The sequence below is a fragment of the Triticum urartu genome, unplaced genomic scaffold (genome assembly GCF_056163025.1).
Source record: "Triticum urartu cultivar PI428250 unplaced genomic scaffold, HENAU_Tu73 scaffold2, whole genome shotgun sequence".
NCBI classification, from domain to species: domain Eukaryota; kingdom Viridiplantae; phylum Streptophyta; class Magnoliopsida; order Poales; family Poaceae; genus Triticum; species Triticum urartu.
Genome location: NW_028260368.1, coordinates 13,766,405 through 13,789,073, shown reverse-complemented (window position 1 = coordinate 13,789,073; position 22,669 = coordinate 13,766,405). Strand labels below are relative to the sequence as shown.

At 36.6% G+C, this 22,669-nt stretch overlaps 6 non-coding genes across 6 annotated transcripts; 3 read left to right on the top strand and 3 right to left on the bottom strand.

Moving 5' to 3' along the window:
* Positions 1 to 2,304: 2,304 nt before the first annotated feature.
* Positions 2,305 to 2,386, bottom strand: TRNAY-GUA (transfer RNA tyrosine (anticodon GUA)). The gene has a single exon. It is a non-coding gene; the product is annotated as a tRNA-Tyr (tRNA).
* A 507-nt stretch (positions 2,387 to 2,893) lies between these two features.
* TRNAT-GGU (transfer RNA threonine (anticodon GGU)) lies at positions 2,894 to 2,965 on the bottom strand. The gene has a single exon. It is a non-coding gene; the product is annotated as a tRNA-Thr (tRNA).
* Positions 2,966 to 4,915: 1,950 nt separating this feature from the next.
* Positions 4,916 to 4,989, top strand: TRNAM-CAU (transfer RNA methionine (anticodon CAU)). Its single transcript has one exon. It is a non-coding gene; the product is annotated as a tRNA-Met (tRNA).
* A 451-nt stretch (positions 4,990 to 5,440) lies between these two features.
* On the bottom strand, positions 5,441 to 5,511 carry TRNAG-GCC (transfer RNA glycine (anticodon GCC)). The gene has a single exon. It is a non-coding gene; the product is annotated as a tRNA-Gly (tRNA).
* Positions 5,512 to 6,337: 826 nt separating this feature from the next.
* On the top strand, positions 6,338 to 6,425 carry TRNAS-UGA (transfer RNA serine (anticodon UGA)). The gene has a single exon. It is a non-coding gene; the product is annotated as a tRNA-Ser (tRNA).
* A 3,628-nt stretch (positions 6,426 to 10,053) lies between these two features.
* Positions 10,054 to 10,141, top strand: TRNAS-GCU (transfer RNA serine (anticodon GCU)). Its single transcript has one exon. It is a non-coding gene; the product is annotated as a tRNA-Ser (tRNA).
* Positions 10,142 to 22,669: the final 12,528 nt, after the last annotated feature.

Below are 22,669 nucleotides of genomic sequence, written 5' to 3'. Positions count from 1 at the left end.
GTACTCTTTCTTTTTTAAGGAAAAAAGGGCTATAGTATCTCGTATTTTTAATGCTCTCTAATTCTACCAGAATTCCTATAAGAATTTGTTAGGAGTAAATTCCTTGAACTGATTGATCCATGGCCTTAGGGCGGAATCCCTTTTTGACTCTGTACCCTTGATTCCACTATGATTATTGATCAATAGTAGAATAATCCCTTCATAGAAATAGGAGACATAATTTAGATGGATATAGTAAGTCTCGCTTGGGCTGCTTTAATGGTAGTCTTTACATTTTCTCTTTCACTAGTAGTATGGGGAAGGAGTGGACTCTAGGGGATACTACTAATTGATTAAGTAATCAAATTGTTGTATCAATTCTTTTCTTTAATGGATCATTTTGCATTAATCATTTTGTCAAACGTTATTCTTTAATCTTTTTCTTTAGTTTTGTTTCACTCCTGTAAGAAACTCTTGTATTGTAAGTTGTAATGTAAGAAAGAGCCATTATACCAATTCAGAATTTCTACTAGAAATGACGAATGGTTAAAAAAAGTTCTATACATAAGAAAATTAGACTTTCTTCCACGGAACTATTCACGGCATATCACACATTTTCCATTTCCTTTTACTTTTTACTATAGTCTATTCTTCATATTATTTTTCTTTCCTTCCATGGATTCTTTGGTCAAGAATTGTCTTAGATTTTTTTATTTTGACCTGATTGAAATTAAGTGGATGCAATGAAAAAAGAAATTGAATTAGACTACTTAACTATTTCAATCTACTAATCTATTCTATGTAGATTCAAAGATAATATAATAGAAAGAATCTAAAGTGTCGTAGAAAAAACTATATGTAGTTCTTTCTACCACACTTTAAGATTCCAACCAGATCCTTTCATTTAAGACTTGGATTTTTTTTTATTTAATCCCTTTTTAATTTCTTCAATGATTAATTGGAATTCCAATTAATTATTTTGGCTGACTGTTTTTACATAAATAATAAGTAAAAAAAGAAGTAGGAACTAGAATGAACAGTGCAGTAGCAATAAATGCGAGAATATTGACTTCCATAACCTCTTTATTTTTTATTTTCACAATAACTCGGGATGTAATCCCATGGAGAGGAAAAAGGGGTATCTTGTAAATTCAAGGGTAGGGCTTGCATTCTGATAATACTGAATCAATTCAATATTATGAATATCGGATTCTATCAAATCAATTCATGGATGAGAGTTATATTTCACGGATGAGAGTTATATAGTATAACATAGGAAGATCCTCTATCCACACTAAGACCAAAATGGGTTTTTTGATTGGATTAGGAATTCCCTCTTTTTTAATCCTTTTCTACTTTTTCTTTTCTATATCTCTAACCCACGAGCTTTCTTAATCTTATACTTTCTTAATCTTATACAATTTCCCTTCCTTTTTCTTATAGTTATACATACAATTATGTATGTATTATATGACCAACTTTCACTTTCTATGGGTCACATAGACATCCAAATAAGCAGTAGAAGTGAGATGGGGAAAAGAGGTCTGAAATAAAAAGGGAATACGATTTATGTATGGATTCCGGTAAAATACCGGTACTCTATTCCATAAAGAGTGGAATAGGAAATTAAGATGAGGATGGTATCATCATAAAGAAAGATAGAGTAATATAATATCCTAAATTCTACTAATCCACATATCGTATGTGTGTCTTTCTTTATCGATTGGGAGTAGTGAAAAAAAAATTCCTATATGCCCTCCCTCCCTCTTTAATGAGAGATGCAAAATAAAAAAGTGAAGTAAGGGTGCCCTGTGGGTATTTGATCTTGCTCCCTGCCCCTTTTTTTCATGGAAAAAGGAAATATCAATTTCTCCATTCATTGAACCCTAGTTCGGGACTGACGGGGCTCGAACCCGCAGCTTCCGCCTTGACAGGGCGGTGCTCTGACCAATTGAACTACAATCCCCGCGGGGTGTATGGCATACCCATTCTTAAATAGAACCATAAGAAGATTCGATTCGTCTTTCGTACTCTAAGAAATAGACGAATCATATACTACATACCCACATATTATATTATACGTGGGTATAGTGAGAGTGACATAACTAGTATGTCGTGATTTTTTATCACTAAAAATGGATAATAATCCAGCCTTCAATAAGAAAAACTCTTTTGTTTGTAAGAAAGGAATGAGAGAGATATGGATTAGAAAAAAAAATTTCCCTTTTTTTCTTTATCTTTTATTTCTATAGATCAGACATTTTATTTTATGGAAGAAAAACAAAAGGATTTAGTTCATACTCACGAAGCCCTAGATTTTTGGTTTGGGCCGAGCTGGATTTGAACCAGCGTAGACATTGTCAACGAATTTACAGTCCGTCCCCATTAACCACTCGGGCATCGACCCAGGAAGAATTTATTCTAGGGTTTTTGCTAATCTATGATTAACCTCCTTTCATAATACTCCCTACCCCCAGGGAAGTCGAATCCCCGCTGCCTCCTTGAAAGAGAGATGTCCTGAACCACTAGACGATAGGGGCATCACTAGACGATAGGGCCATATACAACCGCTCGTGATTATACTATAATCATAGTATGAGCAGTTTTTTGGAATTGTCAATATACTCGAAAAGTATAAATAGATCCAAAGCAAAGAGTTTTTCCAACTTTTCTGTTATGTTTTCATCTAGGATTTTTTTTAGTTGATCGTTATAGATTAATTCTCCGTGCTTCATTTAGTGTTCATACCAAAAAATGCATCCATCCCGCACTAAGTCATAAAATTCTCTAAAAATATAGAGAAAGTTTCAAAAACAAAGAAAAAAAGTGAATCAATTTAGTAGAAAAGTACTCTATCAGATTCGAACCAACGACTTACGTCTTAGCACGAGATTACTCTACCACTAATTTAAAAAGCCCTTTATCGGATTTGAACCGATGACTTATGCCTTACCATGGCATTACTCTACCACTGAGTTAAAAGGGCTTTTTATTTAATTCAAAAATTAGCCACTTGGATTTCCCATTATGGGTCTACTGCATAATGTACATATTATATATATAATATATAGAGATAGAGAGAGAGACATTATGTAGAGATTGTATATGTATATATCGATATCTTGAGAGCTCAAAATAAAATTAATAAAAAAAAACATACCCTACATAACATATCCAACTCTTCTTGGTTCAAGGGGTTTTCCGTTTCGAAGACTAGTAAAATAGGCGGATTCTGGAACCCCAAGGATTCAACGGTATATGGATATGGAAAATATAAGATTTCCGATCCTAGCGGGAAAAGGCGGGGAACAGATACCCAATAGGATATAGGATCCTTGGGAGGAACTTTTGGTAATGGCCTTGATCCTCTATGCTATTTTTTATGTGTTCTTAGTTCTATTGAACTTTTTGCATTCTTTTAAACAAGAATCTAATAAACTAGAATTGAGTCAGTGGAAAAAAGGAGAGAGAGGAAAGTGTTAAATGGAGAGAGTCGACTAATCAGAGACTTTTAGGATCTTCTTTACATCAGGTAAATCTGTCGGCCCTGTCCGTTTTTTTCTTTAAGTTACGACTCTTTGCTGCTTACTTCTATCAAGCCATAGGGAAAGTCTATGATGAATTTGGAAAACTCATCTCACTCTTACTCTATGGCTCGGACTTAATGGGGGAAGAAACATCTTCCATAATTTCTTTTTTGTTCAATTCTGGACAAAAAAGAAAAGGAAAAAAGGAATTTATAGGGACAGTGTTACCCCCTATATCCCCTAGTTTATATTGTAGAATAATAAAACAATTTAGCAGTCTGACACACTTACGTCCTTGCAAAGTAAATAATTATTATTGTAGTCGTAACCGTAGAATAGGATCCTAATCAAAATAAATACATTTGGTTCAGGCGCTATTAGCATGGTAAGAAAAGATTTTTTTTACAGACCAGAGGGGCTATCTAAATCCTAAAGTAAAGGCGAGCGATCGAAGTAGAAGTACCAACGGCTCAGTGTCATGAACCTTCTCCATCTGATTCAATAAGGGGAATTAGCCTTCTTGTCAAATGGCTATCCTTGACAAAGGGTACCATTTATACCATAATCTACAATGTAGCGGGTATAGTTTAGTGGTAAAAGTGTGATTCGTTCTATTAATAACTGAATTTGAAATGATATACTTAAGGCATCCTTAAGTTTTTTATTTTTATATTCCGATGAAAACTTTAGTTCTTATAAAGGATTAAATCCTTTTCCTCTCAATAGCATATTGAGGAAGAATATACATTCTGGCGATTTGTATCCAAAGACTAATTTAAATTGCATCCAAAATAAAAATAGGATTATGAGTACAGAGTCGCGAAGCATAATTTTGCATTGGATTAAGTATTCAATTTTGAAAATATGAGTAAAGGATCTATGGATGAAGATACAAAAAAGTTGATTTCCAATCGTAACTAAATCTTCTTAAAATAAGGAATAAGGAAGCCAAATAGCTAAAAAACGATAGTTTTGGTTTACTAGAACCATCCGCATATTGTTTCAGCTCGGTGGAAACCCAATTCTTTTCCTCAGGATCTCTTGAATGAAATTAGGGAACGAAGTAAGTAGATTAGATGAATTTAGATAGAATTTCTATCTCCTACTCTATAAGGATCATCTAGAAAGCGGAGAGCTTTGGTTCCATTCAAATAGAAAAGCTGACATAGATGTTAAGTGGTGAGAATATCCATAAAGGAGCCGAATGAAATCAAAAATTTCATTTTGAATTAGAGACGTTAAAAAATAATCAACCAACGTCGACTATAACCCCTAGCCTTCCAAGCTAACGATGCGGGTTCGATTCCCGCTACCCGCTCCATTCTGTATAAAAGGAGTATTCTATTTGTCTAGACATGTTAGAGGCTTGTATTCAAGCCTTTTTTGTCCACCAGTTTCTGGTACTCCAGAGCGGAGTAGAGCAGTTTGGTAGCTCACGAGGCTCATAACCTTGAGGTCACGGGTTCGATTCCCGTCTCCGCACTTAGCAGTCTGTATAAAAGGACTATTCTATTTCTCTAGATATGTATGGTAGAGGGGCGTATCCAACCCTTTTTTATTCATTAGTTCCCGGCCCTAGAGGGCAAAATTGAGCAGTTTGCGAAGTCACTTGCCTTCAAAAAAAGAAGGCGCAAGGCCTCTCCCTACCCTGCAGAAAATAAAATGAAACGAAAGGGACAGTCTACCTCTCCCTTCCCTTTAAAAAAAGTTTGCCCGTTGTTTGTCTCAGTTAATACCCAATTTTTGGAGCTCTGTTGGCGAGTTCTATTTCTGCCTCTGGAGCGCCCTCTTTTTTTGAGTGGGATGCAAAGGAAGGGTAAGATAGTAAGGGATACGGCACTAGACTAACACCTAATTAATACTTAATTTAATATAAGTAGTTAAACAGTTAACTAGACTAAACTTTTTATCATAGTACTTTGATAAATTAAGCGGGCGAGCGGCGGGAATCGAACCCGTATCTTCTCCTTGGCAAGGAGATATTTTACCATTGAACTACGCTCGCTACGGTATATATTTATAGCGTATATCCGCCTGGGTCGACCTTCTATGTCTGGGTCGACCGTTTCATTTCATTTTCTATTATATTAGAGTTTTCCTTTTTTTATTATCTGTCAATGAATATTCTAATGGGAATGGAATTTCATAATACTGAAAGAGAAGAGCTAGCAATTCGGAACGCAAATTGCGTTTTAATACGTCTCACTATTCTAATTTTTTAGAAGAAATGGCCCTTTATTATTTCTTTTTTATGGGGTTAATAAATATTAACCAAATTTCATTTAAGAAATGAGAGAATTCAGAATAGCTACGAGAAAGACTAGTCCAATCCATAATGATGTACCGGAAAAATACAACATTTTTATTATTTGACCAACCATCAGGAGAAGCAAATACAAGGGGTACACTAATTACTAAGACTGAGGAAGTCGCAATTAATGCAAAAACAGCTAATTGGAAAGCAATAGTCATATTTCTAATCCTCCAAGCTACCATCAAATAAAGTTGACTACATATTTGATCCCTCACTTAAACCAAAATTGTAAAAAAATACAAGAAGTAGGAGGGGTTTAATCATGAATCCATTGATTTCTTCTCTTTAATTCAAATTTATTACTTAAACCGCTTTTTTATTTGGATATGGGGGTGAGAAGAGATTATTTACTCTTTATTTCACAAGCGGGTATAGCGGATCCTGTATCCGTGTATACAGTATACAGAGATATATCGAAAAGGAACTTGTATCTGATATCTTTCTAGAGGCTAATAAATCTTTTTATTTTTTATATGGCTATGTTCTATTTGTAGGAGTAAAATAAGGATTAGGCTGTGGAGAGATGGCTGAGTGGTTGATAGCTCCGGTCTTGAAAACCGGTATAGTTCTAGGAACTATCGAGGGTTCGAATCCCTCTCTCTCCTTTTGCTTATTGAATACGTTTGTTTCTTTCATTTTTATTTATTTTTTTTTTCTGTCCCTTATCTTTCTTTCATAAAAAGGAATGAATGGCTCGGCTAGATGGAATAACCGAGCCAGAACAGAAAAAAAGTAGAACAGGTATAAATAAGAAAATCTTAGTTAAGAGGGTTCATGTAAAGAACAGGTTCCAAATCACGATCGATTCCCTTTTCAAAACCTGCTGCAGCAGCTCGGGCTCTTCCTGCATGCCATAAATGGCCCACAAAAAAGAAGAATCCTAGAACAAAATGAGAAGTTGATAACCAACTTCTAGGAGAGACATAATTAACTGCATTGATCTCGGTAGCTACGCCACCCACGGAATTTAAAGAGCCTAAAGGAGCGTGGGTCATATATTCTGCTGAGCGTCGTTCTTGCCAAGGTTGTATGTCTTTTTTCAACCTACTCAAGTCCAAACCGTTGGGGCCCCTTAGAGGTTCTAACCATGGAGCACGAAGGTCCCAAAAACGCATAGTTTCCCCTCCAAAGATAACCTCCCCAGTTGGGGAACGCATTAGGATATTTACCTAAACCTGTGGGTCCTTGAGCGGATCCCACATTAGCTCCAAGACGCTGGTCTCTAACTAGAAAAGTAAATGCTTGAGCTTGAGAAGCTTCTGGCCCGGTGGGTCCATAAAACTCACTCGGATAAGCTGTATTATTGAACCATACAAAACAACAAGCGATAAAACCAAAGACAGATAAAGCAGCTAAACTATAAGACAAGTAAGCTTCTCCAGACCATACAAATGCACGGCGAGCCCATGCGAAGGGTTTGGTTAAAATATGCCAAATTCCGCCAAATACACAAATAAAACCCAACCATACATGCCCACCAATTATATCTTCTAAATCATCTACACTAACAATCCACCCTTCTCCACCAAAAGGAGATTTTAGTAAATAACCAAATATAACACTGGACTAAGGGTCAAATTGGTAATTTTTCTTACATCTCCCCCCCCAGGGGCCCAGGTATCATATACACCGCCAAAATAAAGAGCCTTGAGTACTAGAAGAAAAGCACCTAGACCTAACAAAATTAAGTGAATACCCAAAATTGTAGTCATTTTATTTCTATCTTTCCAGACATAACCAAAGAATGGAAAAGATTCCTCAAGAGTCTCGGGTCCCAGAAGCGCGTGATAAATGCCACCGAAGCCTAAGACTGCGGAGGAAATTAGGTGAAGTACGCCAGATACAAAGTACGGAAAAGTATCTAGAACTTCCCCCCCTGGCCCTACTCCCCAACCTAGAGTAGCTAAGTGTGGAAGTAAAATCAACCCTTGTTCATACATGGGCTTTTCTGGTACGAAATGGGCCACTTCAAATAGGTTCATTGCTCCGGCCCAGAATACGATTAATCCGGCATGAGCTACATGAGCTCCAAGGCAGTTTACCGGACAAATTGATAAGTCTGGCATTCCCAGCCCACCAAGCAAAGCCGGTGGTTTCTTGGTCACGACCAGCTAAAACGAAAGTTCCATTAAAGAGCGTTTCCACGTGGTAGAACCTCCTCAGGGAATATAAGATTTTCATGAGGCTGATCCTGAGCTGCCATCCACGCACGAATACCCCTCGTTTAAAAGAATATTTTTGGTGTAGAAAGTCTCAAATTCAGGATCTTCCGCTGCACGGATTTCCTGGGAAACAAAGTCATAGGCACGTAAGTTCAGAGCCAAGCCAACTACGCCAATAGCACTCATCCATAAACCGGTGACGGGTACAAATAGCATAAAGAAATGTAACCAACGTTTATTGGAAAAAGCAACACCAAAGATTTGGGACCAAAAGCGGTTAGCAGTGACCATTGAATAAGTTTCTTCAGCTTGAGTTGGGTTAAAAGCACGGAAGGTATTTGCACCATCACCGTCCTCAAATAGAGTGTTTTCTACGGTCGCTCCATGAATAGCGCATAGCAGAGCCGCACCTAATACTCCGGCAACTCCCATCATATGAAATGGGTTCAACGTCCAATTATGAAATCCTTGGAAGAAAAGGATGAATCGAAATATCGCTGCTACGCCAAAACTCGGCGCAAAGAACCAACCAGATTGCCCCAGTGGATAAATAAGGAATACAGAAACAAAAACAGCAATTGGACCAGAGAATGAGATTGCATTATAAGGCCGCAATTGAACAGACCGAGCAAGTTCAAATTGGCGTAACATGAAACCTATTAGTGCAAAAGCCCCGTGGAGAGCTACAAAAGTCCATAGACCGCCTAATTGACACCAACGAGTAAAATCTCCTTGTGCTTCGGGCCCCCATAGTAGCAACAAAGAGTGTGCTAAACTATTGGCAGGGGTAGAAACTGCTGCGGTTAAGAAATTACAACCTTCCAAATAGGAACTAGCCAATCCATGGGTATACCAAGAAGTTACAAAAGTTGTCCCTGTAAACCAACCCCCTAAAGCGAAATAAGCACAAGGAAAGAGCAATAGGCCAGACCATCCTACAAAAACGAAACGGTCCCTTCGTAACCAGTCATCCATAGTATCAAATAGATCATTTTCTTCTTTAGGAATTCTACCAAGGGCTATAGTCATAGTGATCCTCCTATTCAATTACTTCAACCATTCCGAGCACCTCATATCACTTTCCAAGGCATATGATAGTTTTATTATCTGTGGACGATTTCTTTCTCGTTCAATGCCCTTTTTCAATGGTCTCGAAGAGAGAAATTTCCCATTTTTATCTATGGAGTCACAGTCACAACCGAGGTCGTGGTAAATCCATGAATTTGATTCGATTTGTTTTTCTTATACTATTTATTTGTTTTTCTTATACTATAGAAATAGAAATAAATTGTTTTTCTTATACTATAGAAAGAAATAAACCTTTGAATTCAGCATTATTCCAAGACTCCTATTTCAAAGTCTATCTTTTAAGGGAAAAATGCAAATAAAAGTAACCCTTCTTTTCCCATTCCCTCTCTATTGCATGGGTGGAAGAACTAAAATAATAGAGGATTCTGAAAAAAAAAAATGGACCTTCGAAATCCAATTTTATGTGTAGCGCAAAGGAGTTGCGATTTCTTCTTATTCCTATAGAACATCTAGTAACAAGAATATGAAATCGTAAATAGCGAAAAATTCTTGTCTTGCGCGGTCTAAGTCTAAGGAAATAAAAAAAATTCGCTTATACAATTTCATCTACATCGAATTTATATATCAGAATAGCGGATAGAGGCATCATTAAAGGAGTCAGGTCTACTTACTTTATGCTTCTTTCCAATTTTATGGTGGATTTGATAAGAACCCTTTTTGCTTTCTTGATAAATAATCGACAAAAAAAGCGTTTTTTTTATATAACCTGCTTGTTTTATTATAATTATAACAAGTCCTATATGGAAATGCCCGCTAAAGAGAAAATCTATTTGATTGTCTCTCGGCCAATATCGATTTTTAGAAAGAAAAAACAAGAATTTTCTTCTTTTTTTATTAACATTAAGAAAAAAGAATATAATTAAAATGGAATTGGCAATATAATTTTTATAGACTTTTGAAAGAAAAAAAAGGGGTTTTTTGCAACCGTTATTTCTTATTTCTTGCCTATATCATATCACGGAAACCTTTCGCTTTGGAACGTGGAGAGATGGCTGAGTGGACTAAAGCGGCGGATTGCTAATCCGTTGTACAATTTTTTTGTACCGAGGGTTCGAATCCCTCTCTTTCCGCTCCCTTGGATCATTTGGGACTTTCGAATTGGAAAGAATTCTGACCCCCGGATTTTCTCATAGATAAATGTACGAAACAAATCCAATAAGAAAAAAAAAAACTGAATTTTTACTCCTCGCGTCCAGGATTCCGTCCTGGGTCATTAGATAAGAATCCAAAGATAAAGAGTGAAACAAAGAATATCACTACTGTATAAACAAAAAGTTTGAGAGTAAGCATTACATAATCTCCAAGATTTTTTTTTAAGGAATAGATTACCAGTTTTTCCTTACCACACGGATCCACTAGGATGGTTTTTTTTTATACCTAAAAATGCAAAAAAGAATTCTTGAAAAAAATTGCAAGAATTCTTTTATAATAAGCACTCTTATCAATAGCAAAAATAGGGTTAGGTGGTTAGGTATTGTGTAGGTACCTTTAGGTACCTGCTCAACCTAGGTGCAGGGGAGTAGAAAGGCTGATCCAAATTTATTGCTGTAGCTACCCATTCAATGTAGAAGAATTTAAATTTTAGAATCGAAGGTTCATAATATAAAAATATAAAACTTCTCGGCTTTTACCCATTTTAAAATTTTTTTGGAATGAACACATCATTCAATTTGGCATACAGAGTACTAAAGATTTCATCGAAAACTTACAGCAGCTTGCCAAACAAAGGCTAATAGAAAAAAGAATAGAGGTATAACAGGCATAATATCCACGATTGGATTGAAAATAGCATAAGCTTCGGGTAATTTGGCAAAGAAAAAACTAGTAGGATAAAGAACAGAATTAAAACAGATACAGGTTAAACTAAGTATATTAGGCATAACAAGCATTTCATTCTTGTAGAGTAAATAATTGGATTTTTCTTGAGTTATTTTTTTAAGGGAAAGAAGGAAAAGGCAGATTCAAAATCTTTTTTCTTCGGACTTTCCCAAACACAAAATACCTCCTTGTATTCGCACTCTCAAATGAGAGTGGAATAAATTCGACTTTCATATAATATCTTAATAGAATTCCATGTAATGATCAATGCATTTTTTTGATTCTATATTATCCGCATGTGTAGAATACTAGCAAGAGAATATCCCTCCTTTTTTATGTAATTGAAATGGTATTGACGAATAACAAATAAACATACTAGTGTTTATTAGTGTCGCATAAAACCCGAAATGGGGCGTGGCCAAGTGGTAAGGCAGCGGGTTTTGGTCCCGTTACTCGGAGGTTCGAATCCTTCCGTCCCAGATTGTTTCTGATGAAACAAACGGTGAAATCATATAGTATTCCGTACGAGACAAAAGTTTATTAAAGAGAATAATGATATCTTATTCTTTCTCAGAAAACATAATAAAGTCTTAAGTCCAGTCAAATTGACTATCTTTATTTTCATGAAAAAATGGGATCTATCAAGCACATTCAGGATATGCCTCTACTATAAAATCACTTAGTCATATTTTTTTCTTCCTTTTGGTATTCGAGTTGAAGAAGTACGAGAATTCTATAACTACCAAAAACTTTCAATCTTTTCATTGGAATAGTTTATTTAGTTATTATAGTTAATTGTTTTTGGTACTGAAAAAATATATTACTACTAGAATTCTAATTCTAGTAATTAAATTAATTAAACTTTTTTGGAGGTTGATAGTTTATTTATTGAGGAAGAGTCAATCCTTCTTTTCTCACTTCAAGATTGATCATCTCGAGCCATCCGTTGAGGGTGGAAATTTAAGAATAAATAAGTTTTAAGCAAACTTGTTTAGTCGTCTTTTTCAAACTATGTTTCATTCATATGATAGAATTTTAATATGGGTTTAAATAAATTGGATCTTGGCGGAGGCTTCCCGGATAAATACTTACTTTCTTTTATCCATATTGCTCCATAGATAGCAAGTTTTAATTAGTATAAAAAAACTAAACCAATGACTATTCATGATTCCATCCATATTGGATCAATTCTCTATACCACTTTGCAATGAAAAGAGGAATGTTTGTTATGGTAAAACTTCGTTTAAAACGATGTGGTAGAAAGCAACGTGCGACTTGAAGGACATGATCGATTGTGGATTTTGCTATCCATCATTTTCCATAGTAATGAAAATGCTCTTGGCTCGACATAGCCTGTTCTATTCGTTCCGAACCAAATTTGCGCTGGGTTTAAGTAACATAGTACACGATGGAGCTCGAGAGGACAGAATTTTTTTTATCAAGGGAAAGAATCTAGGGTTAGTGAAAACTAATAAATTAGGCCAACTTTGTCAGTCTATCCTTAATATAGAAATAAATCGAAAGGTTAAAATAAGAAGAAAGTCCAATAAAAGTATATCAGAATCAATCCCTCTTATTAGATTTCTATAGAAGAGATAAATGCTTTATCGAAGGAAATAAGAAAAAAGGGTATGTTGCTACTCTTTTGAAAGAAAAAAATAGGAATTCCCGAAGTAATGTCTAAACCCAAGGATTTCACAAATCAAAGATAAAGGATTCCAGAACAAGTAAACACAATTTTCAATTGTCTCAACAACAGAGTTGGATTAGAATAAGGAATAAAAGTCAATTCGTTCGAAATGAGACAAAGAAAAGAGTTTAAAGACGACTCAAAAATTTTGGAAGGATTTTGCCTTCGAAGTTTGTCAGGCAAAATTAGCCCACTTGAGTCATGAGTATAAATGAAATTTGTTTTTTCTGTAAGGAAATTAATGCACGTCATAGTCTAATTTCTATTATTATCGACAGAAATTCGAATCATTTTCTCGAGCCGTATGAGGAGAAAACCTCATATACGTTTCTAGGGGGGGGCGTTGTTTATCTACATCTATCCCAATAAGCTGTCTATCGAATCGTTGCAATTGATGTTCGATCTCGAAGAGAAGGAAGAGATCTTCAAAAAGTAGGTTTTTATGATCCGATAAAGAATCAAACTTGTTTAAATGTTCCAGCTATTCTCTATTTCCTTGAAAAGGGTGCTCAACCAACAAGAACTGTTTATGATATTTTAAGGAAGGCAGAATTCTTTAAAGAAAAAGAAAGAACTTTGAGTTAATTGAAGAACTAAATGAATCAAAAAATAGGATAGGAGAAGATTATTAGTATTCCTAGTTGTCTAATTATTTAGACACAATTTACCTCTTTTTTAATCCTATTTGGATTTATATTATATCGTGCCAATCCAACATAAGCCCCTATTTTATTTACTTTTTCTATCTAATTTGTTTTCTTACCATTGTATTTCCATTGACAAAGGTCTATTGAACAAATAGAATTTGTAGATAGATGGGTCTCTTTATCCTCACTCCATATTCAATTTTTCCGCCTACACTTCGCTCAAATGATAAGGGTGTTCCTCTTGCATGTATTCTCATACAATATAATATATATTTTTTATAATATATATTTTTTGTTAATAAAAATCGCTAAAAATAAGGAGAATTTGGCCATCGTGATTAGGGTCGCTCTTTTTTTAACTTTACTTTAGTGGAATTTCACCGGACCTGTTCGTTTTGGCATTTGAGTGTTTTTCATGGTCGATAAAAAAAATCTTTTGATGTCTTGCTAGTTCAATGTTTTGACAGAAGCGCGCGGTGTAATTCCATTGATTTTTGGATTTCGATCGTATCTAAGATCCTTTTTTTATCTGGGTTGCTAACTCAATGGTAGAGTACTCGGCTTTTAAGTGCGACTATGATCTTTTACACATTTGGATGAAACAACAAATTCGTCCAGACTCTTGGTAGAGTCTAGAAGACCACGACTGATCCTCAAAGGTAATGAATGGAAAAAATAGCATGTCGTAATAAAATCAATCTTTTTTGAATGGAATCCAAAATTACGATTTTCTGGGTCTAATGAATAAATGGATAGAGCCTGGCTCCAATTCTGGTAAAATAAAAAGCAACGAGCTGAACTTCCTAATTGGAATGATTCCCCGCTCTAATTAGACGTTAAAAATAGATTAGTGCCGGATGCGGGGAAAGGTTGGGTTTTCCTATGAGTGGACCCTTTATTTTTTCTTTTTTTTTTTAGAAATCCTAATTATTCTTGATTATGGATTGAATAAGGGATGTTATGGATTGAATGTGTAAAAGAAGCAGTATATTGATAAAGAGGCTGTATTCCAAAGTCAAAAGAGCGATTGGCCTGCAAAAATAAAAAACTTGTTCTGTTCTTTTTTTTTAATTAGAACAAACATAAACTAATTGGGTAGAAAAGGAGCAGAAAAAGATCTGTGGATTAGACTCCCTTTCTTTCCAGGGTTTGTATTAAAAATGCAACACCCTGTTCTGACCATATTGCACTATGTATCATCATTCGATAAACCGAGAAATGCTTCTTCTCTCTGATTCAAGTAGAAATACAAATGGAAAAATTCGAAGGGTATTCAGAAAAACATAAATCTCGTCAACAATACTTTGTCTACCCACTTCTCTTTCAGGAATATATTTATGCATTTGCCCACCATTATGGATTAAATGGTTCTGAACCTGTGGAAATAGTTGTTAGTTGTAATAACAAGAAATTTAGTTCACTACTTGTGAAACGTTTAATTATTCGAATGTATCAGCAGAATTTTTTGGATAACTCGGTTAATCATCCTAACCAAGATCGATTATTGGATTACAAAAATTATTTTTATTCTGAGTTTTATTCTCAGATTCTATCTGAAGGGTTTGCGATCGTTGTGGAAATCCCATTCTCGCTACGGGAATTTTTTTGTCTGAAAGAAAAAGAAATACCAAAGTTTCAGAATTTACGCTCTATTCATTCAATATTTCCCTTTTTAGAAGACAAATTTTTGCATTTGGATTATCTATCACATATAGAAATACCCTATCCTATCCATTTGGAAATCCTGGTTCAACTCCTTCAATACCGTATCCAAGATGTTCCATCTTTGCATTTATTGCGATTCTTTCTCAACTATTATTCGAATTGGAATAGTTTTATTACTTCAATGAAATCCATTTTTTTTTTTCAAAAAGAAAATAAAAGACTATTTCAATTCCTATATAACTCTTATGTATCAGAATATGAATTTTTTTTGTTGTTTCTTCGTAAACAATCTTCTTGCTTACCATTAGCATCTTCTGGAACTTTTCTGGAACGAATCCACTTTTCTAGGAAGATGGAACATTTTGGGATAATGTACCCTGGTTTTTCTCGGAAAACCCTATGGTTCTTTATGGATCCTCTTATGCATTATGTTCGATATCAAGGAAAGGCAATTCTTGCATCAAAAGGCACTTTTTTTTTGAAGAAGAAATGGAAATGCTACCTTATCAATTTCTGGCAATATTATTTCTGTTTTTGGACTCAGCCGCGAAGAATCCATATAAACCAATTAGCAAACTCTTGCTTCGATTTTATGGGGTACCTTTCAAGTGTACAAAAAAGTTCTTTGTTAGTAAGGAATCAAATGCTGGAGAATTCATTTCTAATAGATACTCGAATGAAAAAATTCGATACCATAGTCCCCGCTACTCTCCTCATAGGATACTTATCAAAAGCTCAATTTTGTACTGGATCGGGGCATCCTATTAGTAAACCCATTTGGACAGATTTATCAGATTGGGATATTCTTGATCGATTTGGTCGGATATGTAGAAATCTTTTTCATTATCATAGTGGATCTTCGAAAAAACGGACTTTGTATCGACTAAAGTATATACTTCGACTTTCATGTGCTAGAACTTTAGCTCGTAAACATAAAAGCACGGTACGAACTTTTATGCAACGATTGGGTTCGGCATTTTTAGAAGAATTTTTTATGGAAGAAGAGCAAGTTTTTTCTTTGATGTTCACCAAAACAACTCTTTTTTCTTTCTGTGGATCACACACTGAGCGTATTTGGTATTTGGATATTATACGTATCAATGACCTGGTCAACCCTCTTAATTAATCATTAGACGAAATTAAGAAACAGGAAAGGGTTGATAAATGATCAAGAAAAAACTTTTCTATTTTTCATTCTGAAATGTTCTTTTTATTATAATAAAGAGTAGGTGAATCAACTTACTAATTAAAAAAATTAGTAGAACTTCCTCTTTGGAATAGAAATTGGCTATTTCTACATAGGGAAAGTCGTGTGCAATGAAAAATGCAAGCACGATTTGGGGAGGGATTTTTCTCTATTGTAACAAGGAAGAATTATCTACTCCATCCGACTAGTTCCGGGTTCGAGTCCCGGGCAACCCATATAGAAAAGACCCATCAAAGTTTTTCACTTTGACTCACTTCATTTACAAATACAAAATTATTGGTTTGGTTAATTTAGTTATATGGATAGCTAATCTTTGGGCTGACTTGGTTGACATTGGTATATAGTCTATGTTATACTGTTAAATAACAAGCCTTCTATTATCTATATTCTAGTTAATACGTGTGCTTGGGAGTCCTTGCAATTTGAATAAACCAAGATCTTACCATGACTGCAATTTTAGAGAGACGCGAAAGTACAAGCCTGTGGGGTCGCTTCTGCAACTGGATAACTAGCACTGAAAATCGTCTTTACATCGGATGGTTCGGTGTTTTGATGATCCCTACCTTATTGACCGCAACTTCTGTATTTATTATCGCCTTCATCGCTGCCCCTCCAGTAGATATTGATGGTATTCGTGAGCCTGTTTCTGGTTCTTTACTTTATGGAAACAATATTATCTCTGGTGCTATTATCCCTACTTCTGCGGCGATCGGATTGCACTTTTACCCAATTTGGGAAGCTGCATCTGTTGATGAGTGGTTATACAATGGTGGTCCTTATGAGCTAATTGTTCTACACTTCTTACTTGGTGTAGCTTGTTATATGGGTCGTGAGTGGGAACTTAGTTTCCGTCTGGGTATGCGTCCTTGGATTGCTGTTGCATATTCAGCTCCTGTTGCAGCTGCTACTGCTGTTTTCTTGATTTACCCTATTGGTCAAGGAAGCTTTTCTGATGGTATGCCTTTAGGAATCTCTGGTACTTTCAACTTTATGATTGTATTCCAGGCAGAGCACAACATCCTTATGCATCCATTCCACATGTTAGGTGTAGCTGGTGTATTCGGCGGTTCCCTATTCAGTGCTATGCATGGTTCCTTGGTAACCTCTAGTTTGATCAGGGAAACTACTGAAAATGAATCCGCTAATGAGGGTTACAAATTTGGTCAAGAGGAAGAAACTTATAATATTGTGGCTGCTCATGGTTATTTTGGCCGATTAATCTTCCAATATGCTAGTTTCAACAACTCTCGTTCTTTACACTTCTTCTTGGCTGCTTGGCCTGTAGTAGGAATCTGGTTCACTGCTTTAGGTATTAGTACTATGGCTTTCAACCTAAATGGTTTCAATTTCAACCAATCTGTAGTTGATAGTCAAGGTCGCGTTATTAATACTTGGGCTGATATCATCAACCGTGCTAACCTTGGTATGGAAGTAATGCACGAACGTAATGCTCACAACTTCCCTCTAGACTTAGCTGCTGTTGAAGTTCCATCTATTAATGGATAAGGTTTTTCTGCTAACATATAAGAATTTTTGAAGACAGAAATACCCAATATCTTGTTCTAGCAAGATATTGGGTATTTCTGTCTTTATTTTGAATCTTTTTTTCTTCTTAATCTTTCTATTCAGAATTCAGTTAACGACGAGATTTAGTATCCTTTCTTGCATTTTCATAACTCGTGAAATGCCGAGTAGGCACGAATTCCCCCAATTTGCGACCTACGCATAGGATTTGTTATGTAAATAGGTATATGTTCCTTTCCATTATGAATCGCGATTGTATGGCCAACCATTGTGGGTAGAATGCTAGATGCCCGGGACCACGTTACTATTGTTTCTTTCTCCTCCTTCATATTGACCTTTTCTATCTTTGCCAATAAATGATGAGCTACAAAAGGATTCGTTTTTTTTCGTGTCACAGCTGATTACTCCTTTTTTCCTTTTTAAAGAGTGGCATTCTATGTCCAATATCTCGATCGAAGTACGGAGGTCAGAATAAATAGAATAATGATCAATGGAAAAAAGAAAAAAATCCTTTAGCTGGATAAGGGGCGGATGTAGCCAAGTGGATCAAGGCAGTGGATTGTGAATCCACCATGCGCGGGTTCAATTCCCGTCGTTCGCCCATCGCATTATTGCAAATTCCAAAAATGCAATTTTCCATATTCCTAGTTACGTATTTACTTACGGCGACGAAGAATAAAACTATCGCTATATTTTTTCCTTTTCCTAGTTCTTCTTCCAAGCGCAGGATAACCCCAAGGGGTTGTGGGTTTTTTTCTACCAATGGGAGCTTTCCCTTCACCGCCCCCATGGGGGTGGTCCACAGGGTTCATAACTACCCCTCTTACTACGGGGCGTTTACCTAGCCAACACTTAGATCCGGCTCTACCCAAACTTTTTTGGTTCACCCCAACATTACCCACTTGTCCGACTGTTGCTAAGCAGTTTTGGGATACTAAACGGACCTCCCCAGATGGTAATCTTAAAGTGGCCGATTTACCCTCTTTTGCAATGAGTTTCGCTACAGCACCTGCTGCTCTAGCTAATTGCCCACCCCTTCCACGTGTGATTTCTATGTTATGCATGGCCGTGCCTAAGGGCATATCGGTTGAAGTAGATTCTTCTTTTCTCTCAAAAAACCCCTTCCCAAACTGTACAAGCTTCTTCCAAAGCATACGGCTTTCTAGATGTATATGACGATCTCTAGACAGATGGATCTTATATGAATCATATGATGAAGTACCACATGAGTGGATATATAGGAAAGGAATCCAAATCTGCCGAATCGCTCATGTTATGATCTTCTACATCCTAGGTCTCTGCGTTCCGTCATCTGGCTTATGTTCTTCATGTAGCATTCAGATCGAATGACTCTATGAAATTACGTCGATACTTCCACATATTATGGGTAACGTAGGAGACATCCCTATTTTCCCCCGGGGGTCTTAATTACCACTGCTTAGCTTTCAATTTGCCTCTGACCATCAAATTAAATGTGAATAACCCGTCCTCCTCTCTTTGAAACAAGGGGCGCTTCCGGTTCTGTGCGTGCTTCAAACAATTTTGTCTTCTCCATATTACCATATCTCTAGAGCCAATAATTTTCTATGAGGAACTACTGAACTCAATCACTTGCTGCCGTTACTCAACAGTTTTCTGTTGAGGTCTATCCCGTAGAGGTAGTCAAATTGGATCAGTGATCGATTTCTAGGTTTCGTCGTAAACCTAATTGGTTACTTCCAATTACGTAAATCAATAGTTCAAACCGCACTCAAAGGTAGGGCATTTCCCATTGATATAGGAACTTTTGTACCAGAAACAATAGTATCTCCAATTATAGCCCCTCTGGGATGTAAAATATATCTCTTCTCACCATCCCCATAGTGTATGAGACAAATGTATGCATTTCGATTAGGGTCGTATTCTATGGTTACGATTCTACCAGATATGTCTTTTTGATTCCGTCGAAAATCTATTTTACGGTATAGGCGCTTATGACCTCCCCCTCTATGCCTTGCGGTAATGATTCCTCTGGAATTACGACCTTTACCACAACGGTGCCGTCCATGGATCAAATTATTTCGTGGATTGGATTTCACTTGCCTGTCTACGGTTCCCTTGCGTGTGCTCGGGATAGGTGTTTTGTATAAATGTTTCGCCGTATTATTAAGTATTCTCCTTTAGTTTTTTTCTCTATCTAGAAGTGGAATAGAATAACCCGGTTGAAGGGTAATGATCATACGTCTGTAATGCATTGTATGGCCCAGAATAGGTCCTATTCTTCTACCTTTTCCAGGTAGTCGATGGCTATTCACAGCTACCACCTTAACACCAAAGAAGAGTTCGACCCAATGCTTTATTTCTGTCTTAGTGAATCCCGATTCGACATTAAAAGTATATTGATTCTTTCCCAATAAACGAAGACTTTTTTCTGTAAATACTGCGTATTTGATTCCATCCATAAATCGACTTTCCCTCCTATGCTCTGAGTTCCAGTATCGATAAGAATTCGAGTTCTTATTGTTCTTATGTTATGGTATGAATATACCATACCAATTCGTTATGTATGGATGATGGATGAGATTCCATGGATAGAGAGCCAGTTCCAATAGACTTATGGAATGTTCCCGTTCGTGTGCATCCAGCAGGAATTGAACCCGCAAATTTACCAATTATGAGTTGGGCGCTTTAACCATTCAGCCATGGATGCTTAACAGGGATCATCGTACATCGTAAATAACCAATTTTCATATAGAAAGACATATCATAGAAAAATGAAATCGAAAATATTCCGAGATGGCAAATATTCGGAGATGACTATGAAAACACCTCTCTGGATCCTCGAATTGAAAGAGAGATTGAGAGGGATCAAGAATCCTAATTCTCGCTATTTGGAATGGATCCAATTCTATTGAGTCTGACTCATAGTGATCATTTCTCTTTAGCAAAGAATGACCTTGGTTATCAAAGGATTGAACAACCGGGATCCATTTACTTATGATACCTAGTTGGCATTGATAACAAGGATCTAATGAATTATGAGTTTAATAGATCCTCTTTAGCAGAAAGACGTATATTCCTTGCTCATTATCAGACAATCACTTATTCCCAAACCTCGTGTGGGACTAATCGTTTTCATTTACCATCTCATGGAAAACCCTTTTCGTTCCGCTTAGCCCTATCGGGTATTTTAGTGATAGGTTCTGTAGGAACTGGACGATCCTATTTGGTCAAATACCTAACGAAAAATTACGATTTTCCTTTCATTAAGGTACGAGGGCTTCTTATTCCACAAGAACGAAAGCACCTTTTCATTCTTTCATATACTAGGGGTTTTTACTTGGAAAAGACAATGTTCCATACTAAAGGATTCGGGTCCATAACCACGAGTTCCAGTGCACTAGATCTTGTAGCACTTAGCAACGAAGCCCTATCCATTAGTATTCCACATAAGAAATCCATTCTAGAAAAAAATACAATTAGATTAGCTCTTCATAGACAAACTTGGGGTTTGCGAGCCAAGGTAAGATCGGCTCGGGATCATGGGACCCTTTTCTATCAGATAGGAGGGGCTCTTGTACAAAATAGACTTACTAAGTAATAACCCCATAGAATCTATCTATATAAAGATAAAGAGGCAATCGTGTCAGGAAGCGGGTTTTTCTTTGGCCAAAAGGTACTTCGAACTTGGAACGAGCATGAAGAGATTAACGAGACTTCTTTCTCTTTTGAGTTTTTCTGGCGGACCTGCCGCGCAAGATCTTTGGTCTTCCCCTGGAACCGATGAAAAAAAGTGGATCGCTTCTTATGTACTCGCTCAGAATGATTCTTCTCTATCTATAGTTCATGGCCTATTAGAAGTAGAAGGTGCTCTGGTGCAATCCTTACCGACAGAAAAAGATTGCAGTCAGGTTGATAATAGTCGAGTGACATTACTTCGTCGGTCCGAACTAAGGAATCTGTTAGAAATGTTTTGAAATGGATATTGTTCTCTCTTTGATCAGGGATTGCTATATGAAAAGAAGTGGAGTTTGAAAAAGGGAACGGAATGCTCAAACCGGAACTGCTAGAGGAACGAATTTTCAATAGCATAACTTGGGCTCCTAGAATATGGCGCCCTTGGGACAATCTATTTGATTGCAGGGTTTTGTTCCGAAGCAAAGATATCCGCGGAGGCCGGTTCGTTCGTCCTATTCTGATATTCAGGACCAAGAGGTACTGGATTCTCTTTCGGATAGGCCCTGAAAGGAGAAGAAAGGCTGAAATGCCAACGGACCTCTGTCTATTCTCTAATTCACCCGATCCGATAGTACCCGTTTTTGGAACGTCCAGTGCCAAAGTCACTGAATGGGTAAGTCACCAATCCAATCCCTTTGACAAATCGGATGTCATATTAGATATCATATTCTATATATATAGAAATATCATAGATAGAATAGACATATAGAATTTTTGGTCGGCAAATTCGAAGGAATCATTGAGTGAAAAAGGAGCAAAGAATGACAAAAGACGAGACTCTACTAGTCTTCACTCTTGTGGTTTCCTCTTCCTCGGTTTCTGTTTTCTTATTCGGGATCTTGCTTTTCATGGTTCTCATCTCTGCAACTCGCGATTTTCGCGAGAGAACCAAATCCAAGTTGGTGAAGATCATGATTTGGGCTGGCACGGGGATCGTTTGATCGATTTCCTTGATTTGATCGCTACTTAATGGGCGTGCGCTCAAAGGATACAAACAGGGATTCGCAAACAAAAAGGGGAATTCGTAGTCACTTTTTCCTGTCGCGTAAAAAAAAAGTCTTTACGCGAGAGCAATAGAGGTTGGGATACATCTATCTCTTCTGAGCAACCTCTTTTGGATTCTTAAGACCACCCTTGCAGTAGGATACCATCTGCTTTGGGTTCTTTATTATCTCCTTCGAGGGATTTTTAGGATCGTTCAGGCTATATATATTTAGTCTATTTTGGCTTTTACTGTCTACTTTTCTCAGGGAGATGGTTAAGGACCTCAGAAGATAGAGGAGAGCGCCAGGCCCAGATTTCCGGAATACTTCTACGGGGAATGCTCATT